The 17,056-nt window shown below is 45.6% G+C and overlaps 1 long non-coding RNA gene across 3 annotated transcripts in view; it reads right to left on the bottom strand.

Moving 5' to 3' along the window:
• LOC310698890 overlaps nt 1–5,242 on the bottom strand; it is an 88,734-nt gene extending 83,492 nt beyond the window's left edge. Inside the window, exon 1 of one of the 3 annotated variants that reach the window (XR_014521783.1) lies at nt 4,794–5,242. This is a non-coding gene — a long non-coding RNA (uncharacterized lncRNA). The remainder of the gene's footprint in view (nt 1–4,793) is intronic. The other 2 variants (XR_014521784.1, XR_014521785.1) reach the window with 2 other exon arrangements.
• Nucleotides 5,243–17,056: the final 11,814 nt, after the last annotated feature.

Raw genomic sequence — 17,056 nt, 5'->3', positions numbered from 1 at the left:
GAAAGCACCAGCCTGAAGATGACGAGTGAGACCTCGTCGAAACGTCGCCTAGACACCCCAACTTTTACACGGGAAGACACCCGAGGACACCAAAACCTGCATTCCTGTACCCGTGAAAATCTACGAAAACAAATATCTCACCTCTACGGGGAGGAAACCTTCCAGCAGAAGCCGAAAGCACCAGCCTGAAGATGACGAGTGAGACCTCGTCGAAACGTCGCCTAGACACCCCAACTTTTACACGGGAAGACACCCGAGGACACCAAAACCTGCATTCCTGTACCCGTGAAAATCTACGAAAACAAATATCTCACCTCTACGGGGAGGAAACCTTCCAGCAGAAGCCGAAAGCACCAGCCTGAAGATGACGAGTGAGACCTCGTCGAAACGTCGCCTAGACACCCCAACTTTTACACGGGAAGACACCCGAGGACACCAAAACCTGCATTCCTGTACCCGTGAAAATCTACGAAAACAAATATCTCACCTCTACGGGGAGGAAACCTTCCAGCAGAAGCCGAAAGCACCAGCCTGAAGATGACGAGTGAGACCTCGTCGAAACGTCGCCTAGACACCCCAACTTTTACACGGGAAGACACCCGAGGACACCAAAACCTGCATTCCTGTACCCGTGAAAATCTACGAAAACAAATATCTCACCTCTACGGGGAGGAAACCTTCCAGCAGAAGCCGAAAGCACCAGCCTGAAGATGACGAGTGAGACCTCGTCGAAACGTCGCCTAGACACCCCAACTTTTACACGGGAAGACACCCGAGGACACCAAAACCTGCATTCCTGTACCCGTGAAAATCTACGAAAACAAATATCTCACCTCTACGGGGAGGAAACCTTCCAGCAGAAGCCGAAAGCACCAGCCTGAAGATGACGAGTGAGACCTCGTCGAAACGTCGCCTAGACACCCCAACTTTTACACGGGAAGACACCCGAGGACACCAAAACCTGCATTCCTGTACCCGTGAAAATCTACGAAAACAAATATCTCACCTCTACGGGGAGGAAACCTTCCAGCAGAAGCCGAAAGCACCAGCCTGAAGATGACGAGTGAGACCTCGTCGAAACGTCGCCTAGACACCCCAACTTTTACACGGGAAGACACCCGAGGACACCAAAACCTGCATTCCTGTACCCGTGAAAATCTACGAAAACAAATATCTCACCTCTACGGGGAGGAAACCTTCCAGCAGAAGCCGAAAGCACCAGCCTGAAGATGACGAGTGAGACCTCGTCGAAACGTCGCCTAGACACCCCAACTTTTACACGGGAAGACACCCGAGGACACCAAAACCTGCATTCCTGTACCCGTGAAAATCTACGAAAACAAATATCTCACCTCTACGGGGAGGAAACCTTCCAGCAGAAGCCGAAAGCACCAGCCTGAAGATGACGAGTGAGACCTCGTCGAAACGTCGCCTAGACACCCCAACTTTTACACGGGAAGACACCCGAGGACACCAAAACCTGCATTCCTGTACCCGTGAAAATCTACGAAAACAAATATCTCACCTCTACGGGGAGGAAACCTTCCAGCAGAAGCCGAAAGCACCAGCCTGAAGATGACGAGTGAGACCTCGTCGAAACGTCGCCTAGACACCCCAACTTTTACACGGGAAGACACCCGAGGACACCAAAACCTGCATTCCTGTACCCGTGAAAATCTACGAAAACAAATATCTCACCTCTACGGGGAGGAAACCTTCCAGCAGAAGCCGAAAGCACCAGCCTGAAGATGACGAGTGAGACCTCGTCGAAACGTCGCCTAGACACCCCAACTTTTACACGGGAAGACACCCGAGGACACCAAAACCTGCATTCCTGTACCCGTGAAAATCTACGAAAACAAATATCTCACCTCTACGGGGAGGAAACCTTCCAGCAGAAGCCGAAAGCACCAGCCTGAAGATGACGAGTGAGACCTCGTCGAAACGTCGCCTAGACACCCCAACTTTTACACGGGAAGACACCCGAGGACACCAAAACCTGCATTCCTGTACCCGTGAAAATCTACGAAAACAAATATCTCACCTCTACGGGGAGGAAACCTTCCAGCAGAAGCCGAAAGCACCAGCCTGAAGATGACGAGTGAGACCTCGTCGAAACGTCGCCTAGACACCCCAACTTTTACACGGGAAGACACCCGAGGACACCAAAACCTGCATTCCTGTACCCGTGAAAATCTACGAAAACAAATATCTCACCTCTACGGGGAGGAAACCTTCCAGCAGAAGCCGAAAGCACCAGCCTGAAGATGACGAGTGAGACCTCGTCGAAACGTCGCCTAGACACCCCAACTTTTACACGGGAAGACACCCGAGGACACCAAAACCTGCATTCCTGTACCCGTGAAAATCTACGAAAACAAATATCTCACCTCTACGGGGAGGAAACCTTCCAGCAGAAGCCGAAAGCACCAGCCTGAAGATGACGAGTGAGACCTCGTCGAAACGTCGCCTAGACACCCCAACTTTTACACGGGAAGACACCCGAGGACACCAAAACCTGCATTCCTGTACCCGTGAAAATCTACGAAAACAAATATCTCACCTCTACGGGGAGGAAACCTTCCAGCAGAAGCCGAAAGCACCAGCCTGAAGATGACGAGTGAGACCTCGTCGAAACGTCGCCTAGACACCCCAACTTTTACACGGGAAGACACCCGAGGACACCAAAACCTGCATTCCTGTACCCGTGAAAATCTACGAAAACAAATATCTCACCTCTACGGGGAGGAAACCTTCCAGCAGAAGCCGAAAGCACCAGCCTGAAGATGACGAGTGAGACCTCGTCGAAACGTCGCCTAGACACCCCAACTTTTACACGGGAAGACACCCGAGGACACCAAAACCTGCATTCCTGTACCCGTGAAAATCTACGAAAACAAATATCTCACCTCTACGGGGAGGAAACCTTCCAGCAGAAGCCGAAAGCACCAGCCTGAAGATGACGAGTGAGACCTCGTCGAAACGTCGCCTAGACACCCCAACTTTTACACGGGAAGACACCCGAGGACACCAAAACCTGCATTCCTGTACCCGTGAAAATCTACGAAAACAAATATCTCACCTCTACGGGGAGGAAACCTTCCAGCAGAAGCCGAAAGCACCAGCCTGAAGATGACGAGTGAGACCTCGTCGAAACGTCGCCTAGACACCCCAACTTTTACACGGGAAGACACCCGAGGACACCAAAACCTGCATTCCTGTACCCGTGAAAATCTACGAAAACAAATATCTCACCTCTACGGGGAGGAAACCTTCCAGCAGAAGCCGAAAGCACCAGCCTGAAGATGACGAGTGAGACCTCGTCGAAACGTCGCCTAGACACCCCAACTTTTACACGGGAAGACACCCGAGGACACCAAAACCTGCATTCCTGTACCCGTGAAAATCTACGAAAACAAATATCTCACCTCTACGGGGAGGAAACCTTCCAGCAGAAGCCGAAAGCACCAGCCTGAAGATGACGAGTGAGACCTCGTCGAAACGTCGCCTAGACACCCCAACTTTTACACGGGAAGACACCCGAGGACACCAAAACCTGCATTCCTGTACCCGTGAAAATCTACGAAAACATATATATATATATATATATATATGCGCTTCGGCACTTATTAGACAAAATCAGCCTAAGTCTATTTTGCTTATAACAATTTGCAGAGGCACACCAGACAATTCCTGTTCTACTGCATTGCCAAGACAGCAGATTGAGTTAAGCATAGAATTAGACCTGCATTGTCAGCATTTGATAAATATGTAATATGTGTTGCTGGCAGCTCTGTACAAGTTGAACAATGACACAAAATGTCTGCAGTGTCGGGGCTGACTATATCGGAGTGACGGATGAGAGATCATTGGAAACATCTCGTCTATAAAATTTTAAAATTCCATTCAATTTGAGGAAGCAAGCAGCCGGAATACCATTCTTTTCCCATCTTACTTTTTTCACTCTGGTATAATTCACTGGTGGTGATACAGACCTATGAATCTCACCCCATCCTTAACATGCTTAAATCAAATGGTTACAAAACGAATCCCTCTCTCTCTCTTCCCCCATACACATGTTCAATCTGTCTTCACACCTTCTGAATCCAGTTCTCTGAATGTATTAGCACATTTCAGTGCTAAGCCTCTGCATTAGCACTAACTCACTCATTTAATAAATGAAAGTACATTCTACCTCTCCAGAGTGTCATTCCTGTAATTTATCTAAGCAAAATCACTTTCATTATCCATCACCGTTTGATGGCAGTTTTTAAAATGAGTACCATTAGGATATCTTACAAACTTCCTTTCATACACCCCCTTTTCTATTCGGTCATCTGTCTGTCTTCACAGCTCAGGGAAATTAAATGTTCAACAGTTTTGTCATAGGCTTATCACTGAACGTGATCATCTGCTGCGAAAAATAATTTAATAATCCCTTCACAATTGCCCCCTTCTGTAGGAGTGAATCTGTGCTTGTTTGTCAAAGCTTTTCTTTGAAGCAGGCAATGGTAATGAGAAGCAGGAATTGGTGGAGGTGTGCGTCCTCCTCTGTTTGGTGTGCAGATTTTAGCCATGGGAAGTCATAGACTAATGGAAGCTGGCACTCATTAGAGGTGGTAGGGCAGAAGACAATGGAAGCCAGTATTTCGTGGAGACATAACAAAGGAAAGCATAGCCACTAATTCTGCATTTGTCATTGTGGTGTTTGCCCGTTTGTTTGAAAATGTCTGTACAGGGGGAGAGAAAGGGTTAATATGTAGACCAATAGGAAAGCCAGAGGCAGAGCCTACCTGTTCATAAAAGGGCTTCGTCCGAGGTTTGGGTTAGGTGGTTAGTTGGTTGGTTTTAGTGGGTTGGTTGGTTGGGAAAGGCAGTTGGGAAAGCAGTTGGCAGACAGTTGGAATTAGACAGTTAGTGCAGTTGGTTCTTGTGTGAGGGGAGGTAGAAGAGTTAGAGGCAGGATAAAAATAAGACTAAGAAGGTAAAGAGTAACAATGTTTTGAATGCAGTTAAAGTTTATTTGTGTCTGCAATAAACTACACTCTTCTTTGTTAACTTAAGAACCTGCCTGAGACTAAGTGATTTACCGGGGAGGACCTGGTTGGTGGCAGCGGATTAGTGGTGTATAGCTCAATAATCCATGAGACGAATGGGGGCTCCGTACGAATGCCACAGTCATCCTCCTACTTCTTGAGCTCTACCAAAGCAACACTGACTGTAAGGAGGAGTAAGCTGACAGTCAGGACAGCATCCTCTGGACTAAGTTGACCTTCACAGCTTAGGACCCTCGTACCTATGGGACTGCCTCTCCCGGTATGCCCCACGGAGGGCCTCAAGGTCCATAAATAGCAACACCCTAGTGGTCCCGGGCCCTAAGGAAGTTAGATTAGCCTCAACCAGAGCCAGGGCTTTTTCAACACTGGCTCCGGCCTGGTGGAACGCTCTGCCTCATGAGACCAGGGCCCTGCAGGGCCTGATTTCTTTCTGCAGGGCCTGTAAGACAGAGTTGTTCCAACTGACCTTTGGCTTGGAGCCAAGTTGATTCCCTCCCCCTCTTTCTTTTTTCTTTTTCCTTTCTCCTCCTGTGGTGAGGCTGAATTTTAATATTTTAATGTTTCAATTTTTTAAATGTATTTTAATCTGGTTTTTAAGTTGTATTCATTCAACTTGTTTTTATTATTGCTTGTTAGCCGCCCTGAGCCCAGCCTTGGCTGGGGAGGGTGGGGTATAAATAAGAATTACTATTATTATTATTATTATTATTATTATTATTATTATTATGGAGGTAGGCAGCTGGCAGCTGGCTGCAGACTGAGCTTGGTGGGATAGTGCCTCACTTGCCGTAAGGGAGCAATTTCCATGGTCAGTGATAGGCTCTGAAAATTCAGAATCATCTAGTTCATCCCCTCACTGCAGGATGCAGCTTCAGGATCTCTGAAAGGTTGCCAAACCAGCTTGGCTGGCGGTGGGCGGAGGACATAGCTCATTAGTAGAGCATCTGACTTGCATGCAGAAGGCCCCAGATTCATTTCACTGGATCTCCAGGTAGGGCTGAGAGAGACTCATTGTCTGAAATCCTAGAGAGCCACCATTCACTACTGCCATTCAGGGTAGACACTCACTCACTGGATCATCACCTTGTTGTGGTGACTGGGCTTGCACGTTCCTATGATCCTTGTGAGCAAAGCCATCTGGAGTCTTATACTCCCAGTAGGGTCACCCAAGGAGGTAAGGTCAAGGGGCAGAAGCTAGACAAAGAATGATCCAAGAAATCCTCAATGGCAGAACAGGTGGAAGATTAAGTGCATTATGTTACAACGGCTGTGAAGGTGGATGAAGGCTGCAGCAGATAAAAAAACTACTGTTTGTAGTGATACTCATGCCATTGGAATAGACCCTTACTGCAAAGACTGTGTGTTGATCAGCGTTCATTGATCTCCACACATATTCCACGCATATTCAAGGTAGAAACTACTGAGCTAGATAGACCCAATGGTAGAACACACTGTAAAGCAGTTCCCCAGGTTCCTATAACATTGCTACAACACAATTCCTTCCTCTACCCTTTCTCTGATTATGACAGCAACCCAAGGCCACTTTGGGGTTGCATTTACATTTGGCCAGGCTGATGACATTTCAGCTCTAACAAAGGGCATTTGGTCACCCTCACTGTGTGTTTCAAGGACTACATCATGATCTCCTAGTTCAGGGGATGAGTTGGGAATTTGGAGTGGGGGCCCCAGAGCCAGCCTCAAAGGCACTTGTCTAACAGGAGCGTATCATTCCACATTACCTGCCTCTGACTCTGACTCTGACAGTTCCAACTCAGAAGTCCTAACAGAACTGCATTTTCCCCTGCATTCTTCTCTGTCAGAATCAAATATTGCTAAAGGTGGCTATGCCCCAGCAAATGAAGAGACTCCTCTAACAGAAGGCATGACTTGCTTTTCAGACAGAGCTACAGTTCCTATTTAAGGCTTAGCCTGAGAATAGCCCTATCCACATGTGATGTGTAGGACATTTCCATGGTAACTGTGGTGTGGAGATGCACTTTTAGCCTCATGTGCAAATGCTTTCTGCAACAATTATGTGTTGCATGTGGTTGCCTGTAGAGAAATCTCTATATGTGAACACCTATTCCTGTAAAGCAGTTTCGTGTGACCAGTACATCCTGATGTTCAGGTGTCAGAGTCACTTGGAGCCCCTACACCTGTGTAGCTGCTTGTGCATTGGGATTTCTTTGCAGACAATTATCATTCTACTGCTCCCAACCAATGGCAGGTTAGATATCCATTCCCTATACTCACTAGACAATGGGAAATGCAGTCTGGAAAAGATAACTTGAAGGAGCAGGAAGTTATTGAGCCAAAAGACTTCTGTCTGATAATACAGTGGTACCTTGGGTTACATACGCTTCAGGTTACAGACGCTTCAGGTTACAGACTCCGCTAACCCAGAAATAGTGCTTCAGGTTAAAAACTTTGCTTCAGGATGAGAACAGAAATTGTGCTCCGGCGGCGCGGCGGTAGCAGGAGGCCCCATTAGCTAAAGTGGTGCTTCAGGTTAAGAACAGTTTCAGGTTAAGTACGGAACTCCGGAATGAATTAAGTACTTAACCCAAGGTACCACTGTAATAACTTTGTGACACAGAGAGTGAATCTCTACGTGCTGGTTTCAAAGAAAAAACAACAAAAGGAATTAGATAAAATCTCTGAAAACTGTTGTGGTGATTCAGAGGTTTAACCTGAAATCAAGCTAGATTTAAGTTTGTTAGTGTCTCTGGTATCTTCTGTCTCTTACATCACGGATGTTGGCTTGTGTTGTGGATGGATGATCTGTATTATTTTGTTGATGCTATTGCTGTAGGTTTTTCCTGGTCTCTTGCTAAAACAATATACTTATGAACTATAGATGGACATATGGGTGCATATGTGTTACCATATGCATCAGGATTTCTCTTCAGAGAACTGTATGCAATATGCAATTTTCTCAGAAGGCAAGTCTAATGTTGGTGACAGAGCTAAAAGTGCAGCCCTATTCTGTAGTCACAGCTGAATTTCCCTACACATAAGAAACATTTGAGTGGGACTACAGACTGCTACTGAAACAACACCTGAGCTCTGTCTCCAGCCTCAACCTTGCACAGAACTGTTCAGAGTACTATTGATGGCTCATCATGCCTCACCTTTGCACTGCTGAGGCCATCACTCAAAACAGAACAGCGTAAACTGTCTCATGGAAATCATAATTATAGGCATGCATCTCATTATTCCATCAGCAAAAGTGTGTTTGCAGTCCCACAACAGACTCCACAGCTACAGATGTTTCGCTGAGATCAGAATTTGGATTAATTGTCTGCCACAATTTGAAATATGCACCAATTAATATAAATGATTATTAGCCTCTTCAGCAACAGTTTTGGGGTAATGAAATGTCACAGATTCATTTTAATGAAATTATTTTTATATTTGGCTTGCAAGAGAAATAGAGCTGACAATCAGCGAAAGAATGAGTTCTAATTTTTTGTGTTAAAAAAAAAAAAGCTCACGATTATGACAGCTGCACCAAATTAGCCAAGGCATATGTGAAGCTGGGTTAGAACAAAATCCATTTGTCAGCTAAATCTGATAAAGTATGTATTATCCCTCTTCATATTTGGATTTTTTTATGATAAGGTTTCACAGAATAGTCACAAACATCAATTTATTGCTATTAAGACAGGTTCCCCCCCAAGGTGCTTTTGCTTTAGGGATAGGCAAGTAACTTTCATGTGACATTGGTTGCTTCTAGACAGTTGCCTCTTTTCAACTGCTGACAAATCCAGGTTGCACAGGTAAAACTGATTTGGAGCTTTTGTGCAACTAATTTGCTCCCCCCCCCCAAAAAAAATGACTTTTAGTGATAAGAAAAGCAGTGGGGAAATGCATTGGAGTGTGTGAGATAACAATTATTTGGTGCACTTTCATATAACCTCCCACACAACCCCTCCCACCCCCAAAGAATGCTCTACAGATTTGTTGTTTAGTCATTTAGTCGTGTCCGACTCTTCGTGACCCCATGGACCAGAGCACGCCAGGCACTCCTGTCTCCCTCCCGCAGTTTGGTCAAACTCATGCTGGTAGCTTCGAGAACACTGTCCAACCATCTCATCCTCTGTTGTCCCCTTCTCCTTGTGCCCTCAATCTTTCCCAACATCAGGGTCTTTTCCAGGGAGTCTTCTCTTCTCATGAGGTGGCCAAAGTATTGGAGCCTCAGCGTCAGGATCTGTCCTTCCAGTGAGCACTCAGGGCTGATTTCCTTCAGAATGGATAGGTTTGATCTTCTTGCAGTCCGTTGGACTCTCAAGAATCTCCTCCAGCACCATAATTCAAAAGCATCCATTCTTCGGCAATCAGCCTTCTTTATGGTCCAGCTCTACAAATAGTCAGCATCATATAGCCTAGCCACCCCCTGACTGGTTTTCTTTTCTGTCTTAAACTATCCTATGACATTGTTCTGTCTGAAGTATAAGGACCCCAATGTCAGAGTTGGAGTCAGTACTGAAAGTCTGGATAGAAAAATAATAATTCAGGGCTATGTCATGAGATTGACAAGCCACAAGCCTCACTAGCTTTAGCTAAGTCATGACCTCTGTATCCTTCTGAATATGGTAAGTAGAATGAAATTAATAGCTATTCGCTCCCCACCTGTGGAATGCTCTCCCCAGAGAGGCTCTCTTGGCAACTTCATTACATATCTATAGGTGCCAGGCAAAAACATACCTGTTATTCAAGGCCTTTGGTTAATTAAGCAATCTATGGCCTTTTAACCTGGGGGAGCATTGTGTTTTTTTGTTACTACATTGTGTATTTTTATATTTTTATACTGTAAACCACCCTGAGATCATTGGATGAAGGGCAGTATAGAAATTTAATTAATAATAATAATAATGTGTGTGTGTGTGTGTGTGTGTGAGAGAGAGAGAGAGAGAGAGAGAGAGAGAGAGAGTGCGTGCGTGCTGATGGAATAGAGAATTGTCTGCCTGCCTATCCATTATCAATGCATTCAGAAATATATGAGATACTGTTGCCAATATTGACACAATGATTTCTGAGATGGAGGGTACAGTTTCCATCTATACTTGAATACCACACTGGACACCATTTTGAGTCCTTGAATATCATTGGACACCATTCTGAATCAAGATGGTGGACCAAACCATCTGATCTGGACACCTTTTAAAAATATCAATACCAAATGTGGCATGATGGCCCCTATGATTCAGTTGCAAATTTTGGTCTATGTTTAGATACCATGAGATGCCCCTTTGGACCAAGATGATGGACATAACCTATCACAACTGCACTGATTTTGGACACCTATTATAACTGCCATCCCCTGCTGGAGGAATTCTAATCAGAGGAGGATCTGGCATTTCTGAAAGCAAATGTTACAGAGAAGCAAAACAGAGAGGTAAAGCAGGGGAATCTGGGGCCTTCATGGGTCACAGCAGCCCACCCTTCTCCACAAGACACAAGGGATCCCTACACAGCATTGGAGCAGAGATTGAACCACTACCAAGTTTTGGGAGGAACCAGCACCTAAAGGTGTAGATCCAGTCAGCTGCCTGCCTGAAGAACGACTCCTCAGAAGTATGTGGCTACTTGTGATGACCAAATTCTACAGATGGCCCAGAGGTGGTTAAACGCTTACAGTTTCTAGCAGAGAGTGCTCAAATAACATTAACCCTCTAGTGTGTGTTGTGGTTTGGACTTCCTTGTGTTTTGATATTTTGATATTGGGCAGTCACATGTTTTGGGTTGCTCCTGTGAGTTGACTTTGGATCACTGGATTTGATTTTATATGAAGTAGGATAGTAAACAAGCTTTGCATTATGGCCCATGAAATTTAAGAGGAGCTTTGTCCCAATGTTTGGAAACAATTGGATTGTGTTTTGAATCAAGACGACAAACTGACTCTTTCAGAAATGCAATGATTTTAACCAAAATTGGCAGGGTTATATATATTATAGTTCACCCTCCAGTGCATAAGAATGAAAATACTGGGTTTGGCTGTATCCTGAATAGGACTGGGTGGATTGTGGTGGACTGGAGCTTCAGCAGAGTTGTCTGAGACTGCCCTGGATTGCCCATGTGATGTGACCTAGGACTGTCAAGGGGTGGCAGTGTGTGCCAGTTTGCAACAGGATTTTCAAACATCCCTGCACTGTGTTTTGGCTATGCATGACTTTTGTAGCACTTTTGCTCATGTAAGGCTGGGCATATCACCTGTCTGAAACCCTTAAGATCTGTTGCTAAGCAGTGTAGACAATACTAAACTAGATAGGCAAGTGCTTTGACTTGGGTATAAGGCTGCTTCCTATGTTCCTATTTAAATCTGAGCTGGCAAAGAATTCCTTTCACCCACTCATTTTGATTGCCCTGCCTTCCCACCCACCTACACCTTCTTGCAACTCAGTTCCTTAGCCAATGAAGCCCCACTTACCTGAATGGCAAAGCTTAAAAATGGGGAGCAGTGAAAAGGAGGAAATCTTCTCTAATGTGCTCTCTCTCTCTCTCTCTCTCTCTCTCTCTCTCTCTCTCTCCTTTCTCTGTGTTTTGTAGCCTTTTTATCCTTATGGGATAAAGCCACTGACCTTGCAATAGCCCTTGGGAAAATTAATTTCTCAAGATACTTGGGGAAGGTGTCCTTGAGGCCTGGCCTTCACACAATTGTGAACACTGGGCAGGGACCCATGGATACACAGCTTGAGATTCCATTACCCAAGTAAAAAGGTAAAAGGTAAAGGGCCCCTGGACAGTTAAGTCCAGTCAAAGGTGACTATGGGGTTGTGGCACTCATCACACTTTCAGGCCGAAGAAGCCGGTGTTTGTCCACAGACAGCTTTCTGTGTCATGTGGCCAGCATGACTAAATTGCTTCTGGTGCAACAGATCACCGTGATGGAAGCCAGGGTGCACAGAAACGCTGGTACCTTCCCGCTGCAGCGGTACTTATTTATCTACTTGCATTGGCATGCTTTTGAACTGCTAGGTTGGCAGGAGCAGGGACAGAGCAATGGGAGCTCACCCCGTTGCAGGGATTTGAACCGCTGACCTTATGGCTGGCAAGCTGAAGAGACCCAGTGGTTTAGAACACAGCGCCACCTGCGTCCCTTCTCCCTTACCCAAGGCTCACTTAGCAAGGATGGAGACGCTTCTCACAATCCTTGAATGGGGTGCAAATTAGGTGATGGTTCACCTGGCCAGGGTGGGGGGAGGGGCAGATATAACCATTGGTTCTCCTGCCCACATTTGAGCATTTGGCTAATTGGCAGATCCTCTGATTCATTATATTTTAATAAACACAGCCTTTCCCCAATGTTGTCTTGAGTCTTCTTTCTAGTTATGAGGGGAGAACCATATTCCAGAAATCCTGTATCTTCTTACAATCCCACCACATTCAGAAATATGTTCCAAGTGAGGTGCAGCTGACCCATCATTTTACTGAATATGTTCCATTAATGTATGAAATCTTCCTGAGTGTGAGGTGTTCTCAGTGTGCAAATTCTCCTAATATACTGGTGTTTGTCTTCAGTTTTGACTTTTATATATTTTGGGGCAAGCAGTCTTCCCAAACATAATTCGCTTTCTATATTATTTTCATAACTGTTTCTTAACTTCTGTTTCTGCCCTGGCAAGTCTGTGCAAAGGTGATATGGTAATGCCACTCAGCAAGTAACTTCCAAACCTTAATATGACTGAGGGTGCACCTGAGAAATCATACCAAAATGCCAGCCCTCAGAACACCAAATTCAGAGGGCTGTGACTGTCACCAATTATACCGGTTATGTCTTGCGGATGTCACGTCCCTGCACAGAATGTCCTGGTGATCAGTCTTTTATTTTAAGTCTGAGTGCTCAAAGCCCTTGTCAAAGGTTCAGGCCTTTTGTCATTTGCTTTGGGTTGAGATGCTTGGGAGATTTATTAAGGGCCATGTTTAATGATGCATGCCCAGCTCTTTACAAGAGAGTCACTCAAATGTCAAAAACAAATGCTAGAGCAGAGCTGTAAAAACCAATGGGCTGAGTGCTCCCTCTCCATCCCTCCCCCCTTCTCTTTTTCTATTATGGAGAACTGCTCGCTTCACACTTGAGTAAAGATTGGTTAAGCCCTTTCTAGCTTCAATCAAAGTGTCTTTCATTTGTATCTATTTGGAGAATAAGACACTGCTAATTAGGCACTAACAACACGGCCAGGACAAATTAGAGCTACTTTAATGAAGGCAGTTGGTGATGTAGACATCCCACATTTTGTCTGTCTGTGTATTTGTGTGTGCTTCTTGTAGCAACAGGTCAAAGCAGTCAAATCTATCTATATCTATCTATCTATCTATCTATCTATCTATCTATCTATCTATCTATCTATCATCTATCTTTCTATCTATCTATCTATCCATCCATCCATCCATCTATCTTTGATCTATCATAGTTTCATCGGGCCTTTCAGATAACCTGTCCCCCACCCTGCAACGATGGCTGTCCATAAAAGAAATTGCAAACAGTTGGGTAAAGAGACAAGAATAAAGAAGGAAGACATCAAATATGGGTTGTAAACTAGGGCTACTGTAATGAATACAATTTATTACCTACTTGAGGAACCAATGTGCAAGAAAAGACTTCAACAAGCTTTGAATGAATGATATAGGTTAGCCCAACAGTGGACTGTAAGCCCCTAACAGAGTCCCACTAGCCCTGTGTGCATGCCTTGGGAATCACAATTTACCAGAAAAGTGTCTCAGGGCATTTGCCATTTGTGCCAACCTGTTCTTTTTCCTGCATATTCCTGCATATACCTGCTAAGATAGCAAGGCAATTAACATACTTACTGAATAGACCTTACTCCTGCAAATGATGCAACCCGACTAAGAGTTTCATTTATAGATATAGATATATTAAAATACATAAAATGTGCATATGGAACCAACCTTTATCATCTTTAAATACCGTACTTCCCTTCCTCAACTGTATCTGAGAAATCTACCTCCAGTATCACTGAAACTGAAGTAAATAATTTTCATTAAAGAAAGGCTTATTCTCTGGAAAGTGATAAACAAGTAACCTTATTGATTTTCTTTTCATGCATAGCTTAATCTCACAATTTGAGAAAACAGCAATTACTGTTCCAACCTGTCTTTATCACACTCAGCACTGTTTCTGTTCCACTGCAATTTAGCTATGTAATTTAGCTTTGGAACAAAGTTGAAATGTTGTTGTGGCTGCTGGGGATGTGAGAAAGTTCCAATGAATTTACCAAAAAAAAAAAAAAAAGGTGTGAATTGAACAAAATTACATAATTATTTCCACACCATTCATTTCAATGCAAAGGAAGCATAACCGAAAGGGGAAAAAGAGAGTAAATAAATATGTATCATTTGCAGGCTAAAAACAACAATGGTGAATACCACTTGGCATTTGTTGGATTGATTTCTACAAAATGCATGGGATAAAAAAGCTCAGAACAGCGATTCTGCTTCTATTCCCATTTTCTTTGGAATTTTCTGGCATCCCTAACAGTCACAACAATGCTTCAACTGGGTTTCATAGCTCAGTTACATAGGCAAATAAGTCATTCCATGAGCCTAAAGCCAAAAACAGTTGCATAGCTAGGGGGTGGGGGGAGTGTGCTGGGAGACACTTACATTGGGGACGGCATGCTGGAGCCCAAGGTGCCACCCAGGTCCCAAAGCAGCACAGTCCGAGGCTGGGCTCACAGGGTGCTGGGCTGCTGCATCTCCTGCCAGAGGGCAGCTGAGAAGGACGCAACTGTCATGCGCTGGCCCCATGAGTGGCACTGGGCCCGCAGCACACCTAAGCCATGGTGTCTCTCTTGGGAGTGACATGGTGGCTCGGGCACCTGCAGGCACCATGCTACCTGAAAAAGCAGCAAGGGGCTGGCCTCTGCCCACTGCCTCCCCCTCAGCCGCCCTCCAGCTGAGGGCCTGCAGCGCACCCGAGCGGAACTCGGCGGCTTGGGTGCTGGGATTCCGGCAGCCAACCCTGCCCCATGCTGCCCCAGAGGTGGCTCACCCTGCCCCCAGGCACAGTGTGTGCATGCAGGGCACACACACCACCCTAGGCCCCCAAGGGGCTAGCTACCCTGCTGCCCAAAAAGGAAGAGAGGAGAGGAGGGGCCAGTCTGTTAGTGCTGTTAATAGACTGGCAATGTCTCCTTATCTCTTTGTAATGATTCTATCTCACTTGGCCAGCAGAAGAACTTGCAGTTAAGAACTGGTACCTGAGATTTATTTCCTCCTTCCTCCAACCAATTTTCCTTTCGTGCCATGTATTTTATGTTTCAAGGCTGGTGGCAGGGAATGTTGTTGTTTTTCCCGTAGCATTTTGTAACCCAAACCGTTTGTGTGGTGGGAATTGGGTGAAGCTAAAGACCAGAGAAAATATTATTTCAATCTATCAATCTATCTTTTCTCTGCTCATCTGACAATGTAATTGGCATGACTGCCTTTCTGCACCCATACCCAGGTTCTCAATCCCCATTATTCTTCATCTTTCAGGTGAGATATGTTTTGTCCATTCCTTCTTTAAGTTGGCTTTCCTTGTGACATCAGAGAAGTTGGGGTTGTGGGCAGAAAGCAAAATCTGTCTTATGAGTGTTGAGCATCTGTGATTCTTGGGAGCAGGGATAGAATGGAATGTCCTGTAAGAGGGGAAGGCTAGCTGGCTGCAGACAACAACACACCTCACCACAGTGTTTTGATGTTGGTTTTGCTTACAAGCTCTGTTGGAAGAGCATCAGCAGGAGGGGCTCTATTGCATGGACAGGCGGAGTCCCCCCAACCCCAGGCAACCCCCGAGCGGAATAACGACTCAAGACAATGTGCTATGGGATTAAAATTGGCCACAACTTTATTAAGTTTCAGATGTAGGGAGACCTTGGCTCAGGCACTGGGCGTTCATCCCTCCCAGTCCCCAGCCGGGAATCTGAGAGACATCAGGGTTATCCAGAATGTGCAGGGATTGGGCTGGCTCTGGAGAACATATGTTCAAGCAGAGAGCCGCCCCCCCGTTTTGCCGCCATTGGAGGGGAGAGCAATGACAACCTCTTGGCATATGGCCAACGCCTCCCCTCAAGACCCCTTTAACGGGGAACCCTGGTATCACTGCCTCAAGGGAGCATGGGTCACCGCTTCAGCCCCCCCCCCCCATTTAGGAAGATAGACTAAAGGATTCTGCCCAAGGCCTGAAACCGCCAAAGTTGTGACGTTTTGCTATGGGAAAGGCAAAACCTGCCAATGCAGGAAAATTCCTTTCCGGCCCTTCAACAACGACCCTGACATAGCAGCGCCTGCGTACCTGTAGAGAAGAGGTTAACCTGCAAAAGAAGGCTTAACTGGGGGAGGGGAGGGTGGGAGAAGCTCTGAAGCCCACTGCAGCTTTGCAAGCAAGAGTCACCTGTTGTGTGGGCAAAACGGTCCCTCCCCTTACCTGACCAATCCCCTGGCGATGCCTCCCCGGGCGGGATTGGGCGATTGGCTGAGGTAGGTGGAGACTTCCAGGTATCCAGCCTGGGGAGGATGAAGCCAGCCCAAACTACCTGGAGTCACACTGGGATCGCGGTGGGGGGTGGGGGCTGCATGCAACCATGCAAAAGGTGCCCCCATTTGATGTGGGGAGCGGTCCTTCCCAAATTACCTCAGCATTAGCTGAGCACTGCAGCACCACCATTTCCTCCAACTCCTGTTTGAAAGGTAAAAGATTGGGATGTCTGCCCCTTTAGGAAGCACAAAACTGTAATCTGGAGACTGCAAATCAATCAATAGTGTGTATTTCTGAACTGTGAATCCCGCTAAGATGAAAATCACAAAGATCTCTTTGAATACCATGCTAGTGCCAGATGTAAATTTTATGTAAATGTTATGGATTTGGAGCAGTCTTAGGGAGTATAACAAATAGGTCTGATAACAAAACTGTATCCGGCAAAGATTGGTTTATCTCTTGTCTCTAGTTGATTGCTAATAGAAGTCTTTTATGTTCTGAATTCACATCACAAAGCTAT

Source organism: Podarcis liolepis (genome assembly GCF_965112155.1).
Source record: "Podarcis liolepis genome assembly, chromosome: Z".
In the NCBI taxonomy this organism is placed as follows: Eukaryota; Metazoa; Chordata; class Lepidosauria; order Squamata; family Lacertidae; genus Podarcis; species Podarcis liolepis.
The sequence above is the reverse complement of the archived record's forward strand: the minus strand, read 5'-3'. Positions and strand labels throughout refer to the sequence as shown.